Genomic DNA, 14,045 nt, shown 5'->3' with positions numbered 1-14,045 from the left:
GCCACTGAAGTCTGTGCATCCTACAGAGCACTGACAGCAATCATTCAAGCTTTTATACAAGCCCCTGTACCTCTGCAGCAAGGCTGCTCTCAATCTGGCCTCCAGAGAAAATGCAACAGCCTAGATTGATAACATCTACTCACCCTGCTGCTGATTAGACAGAGACTGTCTCTGACAGACTTTCCGAAAAGCTGAACAGGAGTCCTAAGCCTGAGCCACAGCTAAAACATCTAACTCAGCCACTGGTAAAACACATTTAGTGTCAATTGCAAAAAAAATCCCAAACATATCTGTTTGGGGGAAGAGCAGGGGAGTTACTGTTGCTTATTTGTGGAGAAGAAGGGAGGAATGTATCATGTCTGCACACATACACAGACTTATGTCTCACACATGGGTACGGGATAACAAATACAGCTTGTTCTCCACTACAGAATTTTCCACTTTGAACATATAGACATCAATATATAAAGTTCATGTTATTTCAGTGAGATACCTTTTGAATGAGTAACGCTGGCAGGATTACAATTCATGTGACACAGAGTCTTTGGTCATCACTAACTCAAGGACAAATTGAAGTCTGAAAGCCAAATCTATGGGGATTTCTGGTGACATCACTAAGACCTCACACAGATGCCTGAGACAAGTAGTGCTGGTATTTGGCCCACCTTTGCACCAAGTTAGCTCTGAGAAATGACTCAAAAAACAAAAAGTCAAACATGATGCCACAACTAACAAGAGTGAGCAGCTCCATCAACGGAGAGTACTCTCATCACATCAGGAACAAAGGACATGTGAACAATCAATCTTAGAGAGTTTCAGTAGCCATCCTGTCAGGAAAAAAAAAAAAAAAACCAATATTTTTTTATCAAAGTATAAGAGTTATCAAATTTAGTGTGTTGTATACCTTCCCAGACTTGTGAAGAACTCACCAACAGTGCCCGCAGCCAAATCCAGCAAAGACTACCAGTTGACCTGTGTCACATTTATTTGTCAGAGCTATTCTCAACACACAGCAGCAAGGCTGTGACTAGTCAAGGCAGCAGTAGCACTTTGCCCCACAGTTTAACTTGCTCCTTTGCACGTGCTCTTTATCCATTTTTATTTGAAATTATCTTGGCCACGAGTACTACACAAAGGGCTCCTCTGATCCCACAAACAGCTCTTTTGTCCTAAGAATATAATTTAAAAGACTATTTAGAATAAGTTTTACAATACTTATTTTCTCTGCAGGAAATCTTCTTACAGAATCAGAATAATTTAGGCTGAAAATGACCTCTAGAGGCCACGTCCTCCAATTCCCAGTCAAAGCAGTGCTGATCTCAAAGTTAGAACAAGTTGATCAGTCTTGTCCAGTCATGTTTCTAAATCTCCAAGGTCAAATCTCACAACGTTCACAGACCTCTGGTCAGAGTTTAACTATTCTGACTGTTAATTCTTTTTCCTTATGCCCAGTCAGAATTGCTCCGTTTCTATGTGTGACAACTGCACCTCACCCTTGCTCTGTACACCTCAGAGAAGAGCACTGTTCTCTGTTCCAAAACAGAGTATTAGGAAATGGAAAGCAAAAATTCATCTTCATCTTCTAATCTCCAGGCTGGGCAAACCCACATCCCTCAGCATCTCCCTGTATGATGTGTACTCCAGACACCAACTGAAACAAGGTGGCTGCTCCAGATTAAAACTCTTGAAATTATTTATGAAAATGTAACAAAGCCTTTCACATAACGCACCTGCATCATACAACATTGCTTTACAGGTCCCCTGAGGCAGACAGGACCATTGATACCTTACTTTCTGATCCCAAAGAAAGTTCTGAAGACAACCTCAGAGGAGCAGCAAGCATAAAGGATTTGATAAGATGATGCACAGAGTGGCATCTCAGATCACCTAAACACTCTGGAACAGCACTTTTTTAAGAGTACAAAGAAAAAAAAATCAACATTTAAAAGAAGTTTAATGTGGTTTAGAATGTAGCTATACAGCTTCCTGCAGTTGACCCCAGAAAAATAGAAGACATGTGATGTGTAACTTCCTTTGACTTTTCTTTGAACTCTTGATAGAAGTTCCTGCTTTAAAGAGCAGGATTTTTTTTATTAATTGTTTTTACAATTTTCATTAATATTTCCAATAGTACCGAACGCTAAAATATCTGCATGCACCAATTCCATGGGTTAGAACACCCTCTCAAAGAAAAACAGTTTCTAATCTTTATTTTGAGATAGGGTGCACTGCATTACTTTGATGACATGAGCAATACCTGCCCCTCACTTGACCCTGTTAATTCCAAAGCATTTGCCGAGAATCTAGACATAGGTCAAAACAGATACAAGAAAAAGGATACATAAGAAAAAGAAGATCTGTTACCCTGAGTTACTGAGAGCACAATTCCATGCATGGCAGCACAAAGCCTTCCCTCACAGGGCATGAATCAGGTTTCATCCAGAGACCCAAGGAAGTCAGCTTTCTATACAACTTCATAGGATGTTCCCCATATGCAAGAATGGGTTTAATAAAGATTTCATTTATTATTTATTTAGAGCTTGTCATCTATTACTTGGCTACATATTGCTGCCACAGGGAGAAGCTTTTCATATCTGCCTAGATAAGACCTAAAACCTCTAGAATCATGACTGCCAAACACTCCAACAATCAGCAGCCCCAGATCTTAAGATTAAGCTGTGCAAGTTCAAAACCTGTACCCTTAGCAGATGCAGCAGTTCCACCCAAGAACATAACATGTATTAACACTGAAAAATAGCTGTGAAACTATTTATACAGACAAACACACCCGTATACTCATTTGTGCATACTGTTGGCAGAATTGTGCATATTACACACATGCCCCATACTACACACATGGCCTTCAGCAATTTAAGAACAGTAGCAAACAGCGGTGTCTGCAATATTCTGCATTCATGATGGAAAAGCCACGGCAAACACGGCAGAGCTGTCACATGGTGATGGCACCTGAGCAGTGAGCCTGCTGCAGCTCTGGAACAGCAGGATCACCCAGCCCCAGGTGCCCTCCTCCTCCAGCTAGACACAGGGGACAAGTTGTAGCGCTGCATGAGAGGTAAAAGAGAAACCAGTGTCCCTCCGGAGAGAGGCACGAACACACACACTGACACAGGACTCAACTCAGCTCTGAAGTTTTCACATGACCTGGAAAGGTTTTGCCATCACCTATCTAAGAAAAAGAACAAAACCCACTCTAAGTGCCAAGCTTTTTAATGCCTCCACAACTGGGACTTTTACATCTCCAGGTTAGGGTTTTCTCCCCCTCCCTCCTTCATCCTATCCTCTCCATTCAGCTTATGTAGAGACCACCTCCAGAGTGCCATGCTAATTAGCAACAGCTTGCACTCTGTATTAAAACTAAAAATAACCCCAAAAAACCTAGTGAAAAGAAAAACTGAATGAGCACACATGCATTTCATCATTTCAGTAATATTGGTGTTATTTTAATTATACTTAAATAATTTTAATTGTGATCTGAGCAGCAGACTAGCTATAATTGCTGAAAAATAGAGTTATAAATGAAACATAAGGTCTATTGCCTTACAGACTTGTTATAAAGTGCTACAAAAATATATATGTCTGTAACCAAAACTAACAATAATAAGCTCACTGTGTAAGGACAAAACAAAGAGGTGAACTGTAGAAGAATGTTCAGCTGGTGTAACAAATAAATTTAAAACCTACAAAGTATAACTTCAACAAACTAAACAAATATTTAATAAAATTAAGTTCTTTTTAGTTTCGCTAATATGAGTAGGTCCTAAAAAGAGGGAAAACACATTTTTATAGGTAAATGTCTATTCTACAAATTTTCTATATTTCCAGTACTTCATTGGCTTTTTCACAATGGGCCTTATTCTGTTGCCTTATGTCTGTACTTCCTATATGTTCAGCATTCACCAATCTACCTTGAATACAAGCTAAACTATAGATTACAGACAATGAGAAGTTCAATGACTCTTCCAGTCATAAAGATTTCCCAGTACTGTAGCAAACAGAATACTGCACGTTGCTTTGTGGGAGGGGAAATATGATTTAACTGACATTTCATCAGTGTCTTGGGAGTCAAAGACCATCTCCTGTAATATTGAATATTTAATTAGAACACAACCTAAGTAAGTATGGCCAAATAAGAAAATATTGGCCATCATTTCCCCCACTATCTTGCCTAAGCTGTAACAATAGTTTGCACTTGCAATATTCACCACAGTAGACTCCATTATTATAATTAAGATCAGCTAAGGTGTTTTAGGGAATTTCAATAGCTACTGTCTCCTCCTAACAGATGAACAAGAGAGAGTCAATGATATTGAAAGACAACAGATTTAATGCAGATAACTTACAGAGTTCAATACCACAAAATATTACTGAAACAACAGGTTATTAAACCAGGCAAGATATTAAAGCCTCATGCATAAGATAACTGCTCACTGAGAAGGGTTAGAAAAACTTCCACCACAACAAAAACCACTCTGTAACTGCTCATAACAGCTGGATGACAATGGCTGGACTTTGTATTGTATCCCACTCAGGACTGGCAGCTTTTTTAATCATTGTTTGTATCACCTACTAGGAGAATCCCACCGTGGGGTGCAAAGTAATGGAAAACTAATCTTTGTCTTGAAAATACCTGTACTTCTTGTGTGAAACACCAGTATTAGCACAGATCTGGTGGAACGTGCTTGCAACTCTGATTTTCTATGTGGAAACGCACAGAAGTCAACAGGAACTCAGTTTATGCTACCTACCCACCATATCTATATCGACAGAAGTGTGAAAATGGATGATCTCTTCCAGGCACACCTGGCTCAAACTCCTACTGTACACACCTACAGATACTCATAGTTAGGAATTTGCTGCAATAATTCATTTCTTTCTAAAGAAATGGGGATAAGTGAGAACACTGAGCCTTCTACACCTCGCCCACACTAGAGACCCACTACCCCCAAAACAAACTCTATCAATAAATCCCTTTTACTACTGACATAGACAAAATTACCTCAGCAGAACATGAAAAAGCAGTCCTTGGTGGTGCCACTGTTTCTACCTAGAGAGAACCCAGTTCTCATGTGTAAAAGAGACACTATTACTATAACGCTATTAGGGCAAATTAGCCTGAAAATGCAAGAGGACTGAGACTTCTGCAAGAAGGTGCAAAAGAGATGCAAAGTATCCAAAGTGCAAACATCTGCGGTGGAGCCACTTTGGATTTTTCACAAGCACGCTTAGTCACAACATAATAACAACCCAAGCTGAGGCACTTTAATTTACTAACACCTAACAGTGAGACTACTACAGGAGGACAAATCCTGCAACCTTCATCAGCAAAGTATATTTCACTGGAAGCTGATCCACATAAAAAGCTGAGGATCAACCTTCTCTGATCATTAAAACAGACACAGATGTTGACACAACAAGCTCCTACTCAGAGCTTGATTCATAAAGGAATGATTTAATTAATATTTCAAATCAAAACCAACCTTCTTGGTTAAAAAACAAAGCACACACTAACTCCTGATGCTCTTAGTTTAAGAGCAATGGTTTTTTACTCAATTTTGTTTCCAACTCTTCCCAAATGACATAACCAGAACTACAAACAAGTGATGTCCACATAGCAACTTCTACCACAATGACACAACTGATCTAAATTTACACTGACACCACTTTACCTTAAATCAGCTTCTCCCACATGCACAGGCTTTTGCACTAGGTATCCAATTCCTTCAGTCAGCCTTAGCATCATATATAATTAACCTATGCTTGCTGAACTTCCTCATGAGAACTCTTCCAAAAGAAAGAGATGAAGAACAGTCTCAGTGAATTTCCTTTCCTTGGACTCTTGCTTTACTGTCCTGGTGGGCATCTCTCGGATCTAGCACAGTCCTTGGACAATAATTTTGTGTTGCTCCATTAACTACTTTGTTTTCAGAATCCATGCTATTGTTCCTCTTCCTCTTCAAAGCATAAAGTTAGACAGCATTTATTGCCAGTAATTTAGCCCTTCATATTTTGTTACATGCAGCTTGCTTAAATGCTATTAAAAGCACGTCTCAGCCAAAGGCAAAATATCAACACTATCCAAACCAGCAAAATTCTGACACAGATTCAAACGACTAAATTGTCACTCTACATACAAACAACAGTGGGCTACTAGAAAACACCAGAAATGCACGAAGAGCATCCCTATTACCTTCTTGCATCAAAGCCCGTGACACGCACACATCTTCTGTATTTGCTAACCGTGGATCACTCCCTGGCAGGCAGCAGAAGGGATCCAGCAGAGCCCCACACCGCCAGCCTCACTCACCCAGAAGTAATCCCTGCTCCAGCCGCACAGCCACCGCGTCCCAACAACATCCTCCGGCGAGGAGGGGAGCCGCAAAACTGAACTTTCACTCCCCAAAGGCGCAGGAGAGCCGCCCTGCACCCTGCCCGGCCGCTGCCCGAGTTACCGGGGCACAGGAGTAGCGGGAGGCGAAGCGCGCAGCTGGAGCCCGGGCACCGCGGCTCTCCCTGCGCAGCAATCCCACTCACAGGGCGCACACCGCCGGGCTCTGCTCCCGCACAGCAAGCGCTGCCGAGACACACTGCTCGTCTAACCACATCTGTAAACATCAAGTTTTTTGGGGTTTGGGTTGGTCTGGGTTTTTTTTTTAATATTCCGCCAAAACAGCCGTTCATTCAGGCCAACGCCGCCCAGCAGGAGAGCAGCCGCAGCGGCGGAGAGGGTGCCGAGCTGACAGGGTCCCGAGCACAGCCCGGCGCTCCATGCTTCCAAACCGGCCCCCGACGCGCCTCGGGCGCGCTTTTGTCTGCGGAGGAGAAGGCACGGAGCGCCCGGGCGCTGCCGCCACATCACCGCGCTCACGGGCTGCAGCCCGAAATAGCGCCCGCGCCGCCGCGCGTCCCGCCGGGCAGCGGGAGGAGGCGCCCGGCGCCCCGCGCTGACCCGCTCCGAGTTGGTGCGGGGGCAGCGGGGGCAGCGCGGACAGGAGCGGAAGGCGGCGCGGGAGGAGCGCCGCGCCAGCCGGGACCGCCCGGGCGCAGCCGGCAGCGCGCCCCGCTCCCCTCCCCGCCTCTCCCCGGGCCGGACGCGGCGCGGCAGGCAAGGAACCGACACCCGACCCCCCGCCAGCCGCCGGCAGCCCCGCGTTACCTCGGCAGCCTCCCGCTCCCGCCGCCGCCCCGCCAGTGCCGCCGACAGCGGCGGCGGCAGCCCCGGACCCCCCGCCCCGCCCCGCCCCGCCCCCTGGCGGGGCCGCGGGGGCTCGCGCGCCCCCTTGCCGCGCGCGGGGCCCGGGGGGCGCGGGGCGCTTCCCGCCCGCGCGGGCCGGGAGGCGGGAGCGGGACAGCGGGATAGCGGGGATAGCAGGGGCAGAGGGGACAGCGGGGACAGAGGGGATAGCAGGGGCAGAGGGGACAGCGGGGATAGGGGGATAGCAGGGGCAGAGGGGATAGCGGGATAGAGGGGACAGCGGGGACAGCGGGGATAGGGGGACAGCGGGGACAGAGGGGATAGCGGGATAGAGGGGACAGCGGGGATAGCGGGGACAACGGGATCCCTCCGGCGCGCTTCCCGCCCGGAGCCCCGCGGCCGGGGGCAGGTGCGGGGCGGGACAGGGCACCCCGGGCTCGGGACTCGCCCCCTGCTCTCCGGATGCTGCCAGGCGCTTCACAGATCGAGCGCGGGCATCCCCGGTCGGAGCAGCCGTACTCCCGTCCCTCTTTCCGCCCAGCGCAAGGGACCGGGGCACGGGGTGGGCTTACCCCTTCCCGCCGACCTCTCACCTCACGAGTGCTCTGCGTTTTGACTGCTCTGCTCGCAGCCTCTGGATATAGTTTTTCTTCCATCAGACTCCCAGCGCGGCCCCCGTTGGTAACACCTTCGCTGCCGATGTGCTTCCTCTTGCCTTGACGGCTGCAGTGACTCTCCTTGCCTTCTGCAGGTGTGTGGGTCCGACTAGGAGCAGAGCATGCAGTGAGAAATGTTAGGAATTCCTTCTAGGGAAGAAATCCCGAAAGAGGGAGAAAAGGCGTGGTGATGCTCAGGTGGGCAACGGGCTCCAAGCTTTCCATCCCAACAGTACAGGAACCGACTGGGCCTTCAGCATCCTCTCAGCTGCTGATCATCTCAGCTTAGAGACTGCAAAATCTTCAGGAGTTAAAACAGACAAAAACACCCTGAATTCAGATTTTTGACAGCTGTAATGAGCGCAAGGAAGAATTATGTAAACATTATTAAGTGTTAATAAACACATGTCAGTGTTAGGCACTCTTGTGTAGAAATGTTGGTAAAAGCCACAGTGAAAGCTTTAGTCATAATGTCTTTTTAACTTTATGTAGCTGGTGTAATAGGCCCTGTGCACTGCTGTTGCCTCGACGGAAAATCATTACCCAGTAATGGATGAGCCAGTTCGGAAGGAGTGCCACTGGGATACTGCACACTTTCATTCAAAGATGCTATGTATTAGAGGAAGTAGCAGGAGACCTGCCAACTTTCCCAATTTAATTATTAAACTGTCAGTTCCTGACTCCTTGTTTCGACTTCCTGAGGCAACATCTGGCTGTAATAACAAAAATAAATAAATAAAATAAAATTTGATCATTCACTCAGCAGCATTCTCTTTGCAATGTCCTTTTTACAGCAACTTTTATGAAAAGCTCAATATGGGGGATCCAGACCCGGCATCTCTCTGAAGTCCCCAAAAGCAAAGACAAGAACAGTTTCAGCTGTGATCCTCAAGGCAAAGATGTGCAGAAGGCTATATCATATACTTGAGCCTTTTTTCAACGAGGCTGGTGGTGTGCGTTTTAATCTTCCTAATCCTTCTTTTATTCATAAGAACATCAGCGGGTTTTTTTCACTGCATGAATCTGCATGATATGACTCTGGGAGATTAAAAAAACCTCTTTTGCGAGCCAAGAATTTTTGCATTTTCATCAAACATTGCTTCAAAAGGGTAAAGTTGGTTTCAGGAAGAAAAAAAACATAAAGGATATCAGATTTAAATGCTACCAAATGTGAGCAAAACACTGAAGAGAAGTTTTAAAATATCTGAGACTGTGTCTTCACGTGTTCCCTGGATCTGTTTCATATGATGTGACAGCTTCAGCTCACGATTCGTTATTGCAGTGGCTTTTGGAACTGAATGCCTCTTTTTTTCATATCCTCACTCAAACACACGCACACGCTTACGAAAATATGTATCTATATATGTACACATGCACACGGAGAGACAAATACAGAGTGACTCAGCTCTGCATTCTACTTGCTTAATCAGTTTCAAAGCTTCAGCACTGTTCCCCTGCCTTATTTACAATGCCTAAGGCCACCTTTCCCACGTTGCTTATTTCAGCGCTGGGGTACAGAGCCTTTGACAAAGCTGGGCCATCTACCCTGCCTTCTATGGGTCACCCTCTCCTAAAAGCCTTTCTGCAGGTCAGGAGGTCAGCCCTTCCATTAATCACACGGCAGCTTGGGATTCAGCATTCACCCTGCACACTAGTCCTAGGGAATCCTCAGAGACCTTTCTGCCTGGTGGTCACTTGGGGCTAAGGAAGGAGATCAGGATCTGGAGGCAGAGGTCATGCAAGCCCAAACTGCAGAGAGATGGTGTCAGGAATGCTGTGGGGTGACCACCATCGCCCAAGCACTGCACAGTGATTTGGTCATCCCCACAGATAGGAGTCGTAGCAACTCTGCTGGTAAGTAGTGGTCAGGCAAGTATGGCAGCAGTGCCTAATTCAGTGCCTCCATGTATAACTCTTTCCCTAGTGCTCCCGAAAAAGCACTCCTGGTTTTCTCCCTTCCATCAAGAAGTCAGGTAGACAGATCATGGCAGTCTGAAGTCAATGTTGCTGTCTTTTGGGCTTCTGTCAGATTTTTAACATTAGGTACTTGGTCGTTTTCCTCAGAAGTTTCCTTCTTCTCATAGCTTGCAGGAACTTCTGGAACATTTTATTGATTTCTTAGCTGCTCTCCACTGGAACTCCTCATAATTCCTTGCTTCCTAAGGCTTCCTCGGGTACTTTTTCTTTTGTATCCCCAGTTCAAGCAGCAGAAAAGCTAACTATCCTGTTAAGTAGGGCAGCCTTTCTTAAATCGTGGAAAGACCTCTGGATAATCCTTTCATACCTGTCTCCCATCTTCAAGTGAAATGACTATGCCTCTTAAGTTGTCATAGGATAGAATTGAATACTTATATAAATTCTATTCAAGATTCTCCTGTTTTCCCTACAGTTCATGACAGATCAGTCAGACTCTTCCTTTAGACTGTAAAGAAGAAAGAAAATAGAGAGAGGGGAGAGTGTTCAAAGTGGATTTTCTGGTCAAATTCTATTAACATTTTTTCTACTATTTGCTAATTCCCAGGCCTATGACTTAGAATTATTTTTTTTAAAGCCACTTGGGGTTTAAAAAAACAAAAAAAAAAGGAAACAAATCCTCAAAATGTTTCAAAATGCTCTGGACCAAAGCAACGTCCCCAAGACAGCAAAGACTATCCTGTGGCCAGAGGCAGCCTTGAAAACTTCTGTAGGAAGTGGAATTTATATTATAGGAAGGGAAATTTGTACTTCTGTACATTAAGGAGTCTATAATCAATTTCCCTAGTTTTTGCTCAGGAGATCCCGTGACTACTTCTGTACAGAATACAAATTCAGAAATAAAGAGGAAACTATGCAAAAAAAAAGAGCAAATCCTTCATGAAAAGAAGGTCAAAGAACAGTTTAACACAGTGAATTTCACAATCTGTTGGAGAAGGTCAATAGCATGATGGATAAGACTACAGCAGATGTATTTGTATATTTACAAATGTGAAAGCAGAAATTAGAGTCTTATTAAAAGTAGCAGCTGTTAATTGCCAGCCTCACATAAAGACACATGCTTGGAGAGACTGTTAATTAACTGAGTGAAAAACTAGAGGAGTTTCAGCTCTGAATTACTTGTCATGGCCTTAAGAAGTTTGGTGAGAGACTCTGATTCCCAGGTGGATCCTGAACTAGATAATATTTGTTGGCTATATGGAGGCAATGATGTCTATCTGACACAGAATTGCCCATGCATAAGGATGTGCTGATCCACTCGGGTCAGCATCAGCAACTATTAAAACAGGCTGACATAAGGAGCTTCCCAGATATCTGTTTTCATATAGTCTGGAGACATCAGCTCGTATAAAACAGCAAAATACTCGAGACTCAGAATCTAAAATTGCTTTCCTTAATGAAAAGCTTCCTTTACTGAAGGGGAGAAAAAATATCCTGCAGGATTTGAGCACCAGCTAGCAGACAAGAAATCCAGAATCCCACTAAGCATGGAGCACACTTACATGAACATTTGTTGCAACAGCCAGCACTTAGCTAAGGACATGATAAAAATCCCAAGATGTTAATAATAATAACAACTCAATCCCTAGCAATATTCATAGGTTGTTGGTTGGGGTTTGTTTTCGGCAAGATACTGGCAAGAAGGAACATGGAGTCTGTGCACAGAATTTAGAGCATTAATTTTGTGTCTTCCATGTTTACTAGGTTGCAGAGATGATATTTTACCTTTAGAGATGAAAAATAAAGCTGTGGTGCACTCAGACCATCATGCAATAATAACTGATGGTGGCAGCTGAGATTATGGGAGCATCTGCAGCTACAAATACTCATCTGGGACTCCTTTAGGCTTCTGTGTATCATCTGGTTTTCTATTATCTCCTTGGGAATTAAACTAAGCAACACATGGGTGCCATGATTTCTGAATGCTTGATAAAGGAAGTAAAAAATAAAGCTAATGAAAAATCCAGCCAGTATAACTGATACTGTAAAACCTCCTTTACTAGCTCGGTAATGACTTAAGAAGGGCATGCATAAAAGACAAAGAGCAAAGGCGTTAGAACAGCTAACCCATTTGTTACCTGAGCGTTCTCTTCAATGGTAATGAGAAGATTGGGAGAGATAATTTGGTGCATTGTGTTTAAAGAACAGCTCTTCGAGGTTGTCCCCGGGATGGATTGCCAGGGAGTATCGGGTTGCAAGTGTATGGTAAGACAATATGAAGAACACGGGAGGAGCGTTTGGTGGGAGTAAGAAAAGGTTGTAAAGGTCTCTTAGGATGTAAAATGGCAGAAAGGAAGTCAGTTTGTAGGAAATCATGGCACCTTGGCATATAATGAGTGACAACGAGCTGGAACCCTGATTACAGGGAAAAAGTGTTCGACAGAAAAATTGTTACAAATACGGAGGTAAATAAAGAGATCTGGCTAAAGAACTTCGGGTACTTAGCTAATAAGGAGAAACAGCTTGGGTGGAGAAAGAAGAAAAATGTAACTTATGGAAAGACAGAGGTCTAACTCAAGCTGTGTTGGTATTTCTGAATTTGTCCTATACATTTATGATAATGTGTAATCCCTCCAAGATTTCTGTTAGATCTTCTCTTGGTGGAAATTATTATTAATCTAGTAGCAGATCAGTGTTATTTGAGGGGCTGAAATTAACAGGCAGCCCAAGTATTTGACTGTAGAAGTGAAGTATTTCAGTCTTGCAAACGTCCTTATGGTTCATCACGGTCAGTACAGAATTCACAGAGCACATGGACTACTCTGCCTGCTACTTTACAAAGCACTATCAGAAAGATGTTACCAGAAATAATGAGTGGAAATGAGTCTTGCTGCTAGCATGTAACAGCAAAGTGAGCTTCATGAGAGGGTTTGGAACCCAGCCACCAAGGGATGAAGAAGTGGGGACAGTTGCACATGTGCTGGTGAAACATTGCATGGCAGTCTGGTCCTGCAGGCTGCGTGTTCCAGCAGAGGAATCCAAATGGCTGCCATAAGTCAAAGATTTAGACATCTTCAGACAAGTATGAGCTAGTGTCTGTCCGGCAAGTAATGGAGGGGATGTACTCTGTAAATCACACCAGGGATCCAAGCTTAGAGTTCTGATCAGAGAAGAACAACAAATCTATGTTACAAAGGTCCCTGTGTCATCTTTTTAAGTAATACCACTCAGCCCTCAACAATCCAATACCGTTCTGATAAAATTATTTTTAGATTCATGCTTCCTGAGATACTTTCCTATTTATCAAAAACTAGCAAAGACTTCTGCTCCTGCACAGGTGCCAGATGCAAAAGACTTTTATGTCAGGGACCTGGGGTAATATTTCAAAAATCATACCAATAGACGAGTCAAATGCAAGCATGCCAAACATAGGATTAAAAAAAAAAAAAAAGGAAGGACAATAATAATAGTTGCAATGCTGCAACCAAATAATGGAAGACTGAATCTAGAGGAGAACTTGAAAAACTGAAGTTTTCAGCATAGCACATGCCCAGCTATTGGGCCTGGCCCATAAGTTACATACTCTCTCTTGCTCTATAATTGTAGTCCATCTACAACATTCATAGTCTTGATAGATGGTGGGCTTCCTGGTTTTCTAGGAGTTTTTACAATATTTGAATTTGTGTTGCTGGTTAGAATTCTTGTAAAATTCAAGAGATAAAAAACTGTAGTATTCACTGCAAGTGGTCACAGGGAGATATGTGTGTCAATAAATATGTCATTTTTAAGTGTATATATATATTTCTACCAGCACATATAGAAGTTCTTGTCTGCAGTGTCTTAACATACTTGTCCCTGGCTCTGCTTTCTGAATTTAGCCTCTAGGGCAGATGTTCAGTCTTACAATTACTTCTAAAATGACATTTCTATCTGTAGTCCTAAGTAAATAGTGTGGAGTATAATATGGAAGGGTAGTTTTAGGCGACTTATTCTAACAGTTGCTTCTGACATTCTTTTACAAATTGGATGCATATATTGCACCTACCTTTGTCAGGATCTTACACGTCAGCAACAAATATCTCATGTAATAGGGAATCAAGAGTGGCAATTGAACCCACATGCTATTTTTCCTGGACATGTTGCAAGTGGGTAGCATGGCTGAAGGAAAGATTAACAGGTAAAGATACCACAGGTCCCTTGCTGCTGTGAGTTGTTGGTTCATTACAGGATCTGCTCTGGGTTTGTAAGCAGTCCTGCAAGCA

This window comes from Molothrus ater, chromosome 1, assembly GCF_012460135.2.
Source record: "Molothrus ater isolate BHLD 08-10-18 breed brown headed cowbird chromosome 1, BPBGC_Mater_1.1, whole genome shotgun sequence".
In the NCBI taxonomy this organism is placed as follows: Eukaryota; Metazoa; Chordata; class Aves; order Passeriformes; family Icteridae; genus Molothrus; species Molothrus ater.
The sequence above is the reverse complement of the archived record's forward strand: the minus strand, read 5'-3'. Positions refer to the sequence as shown.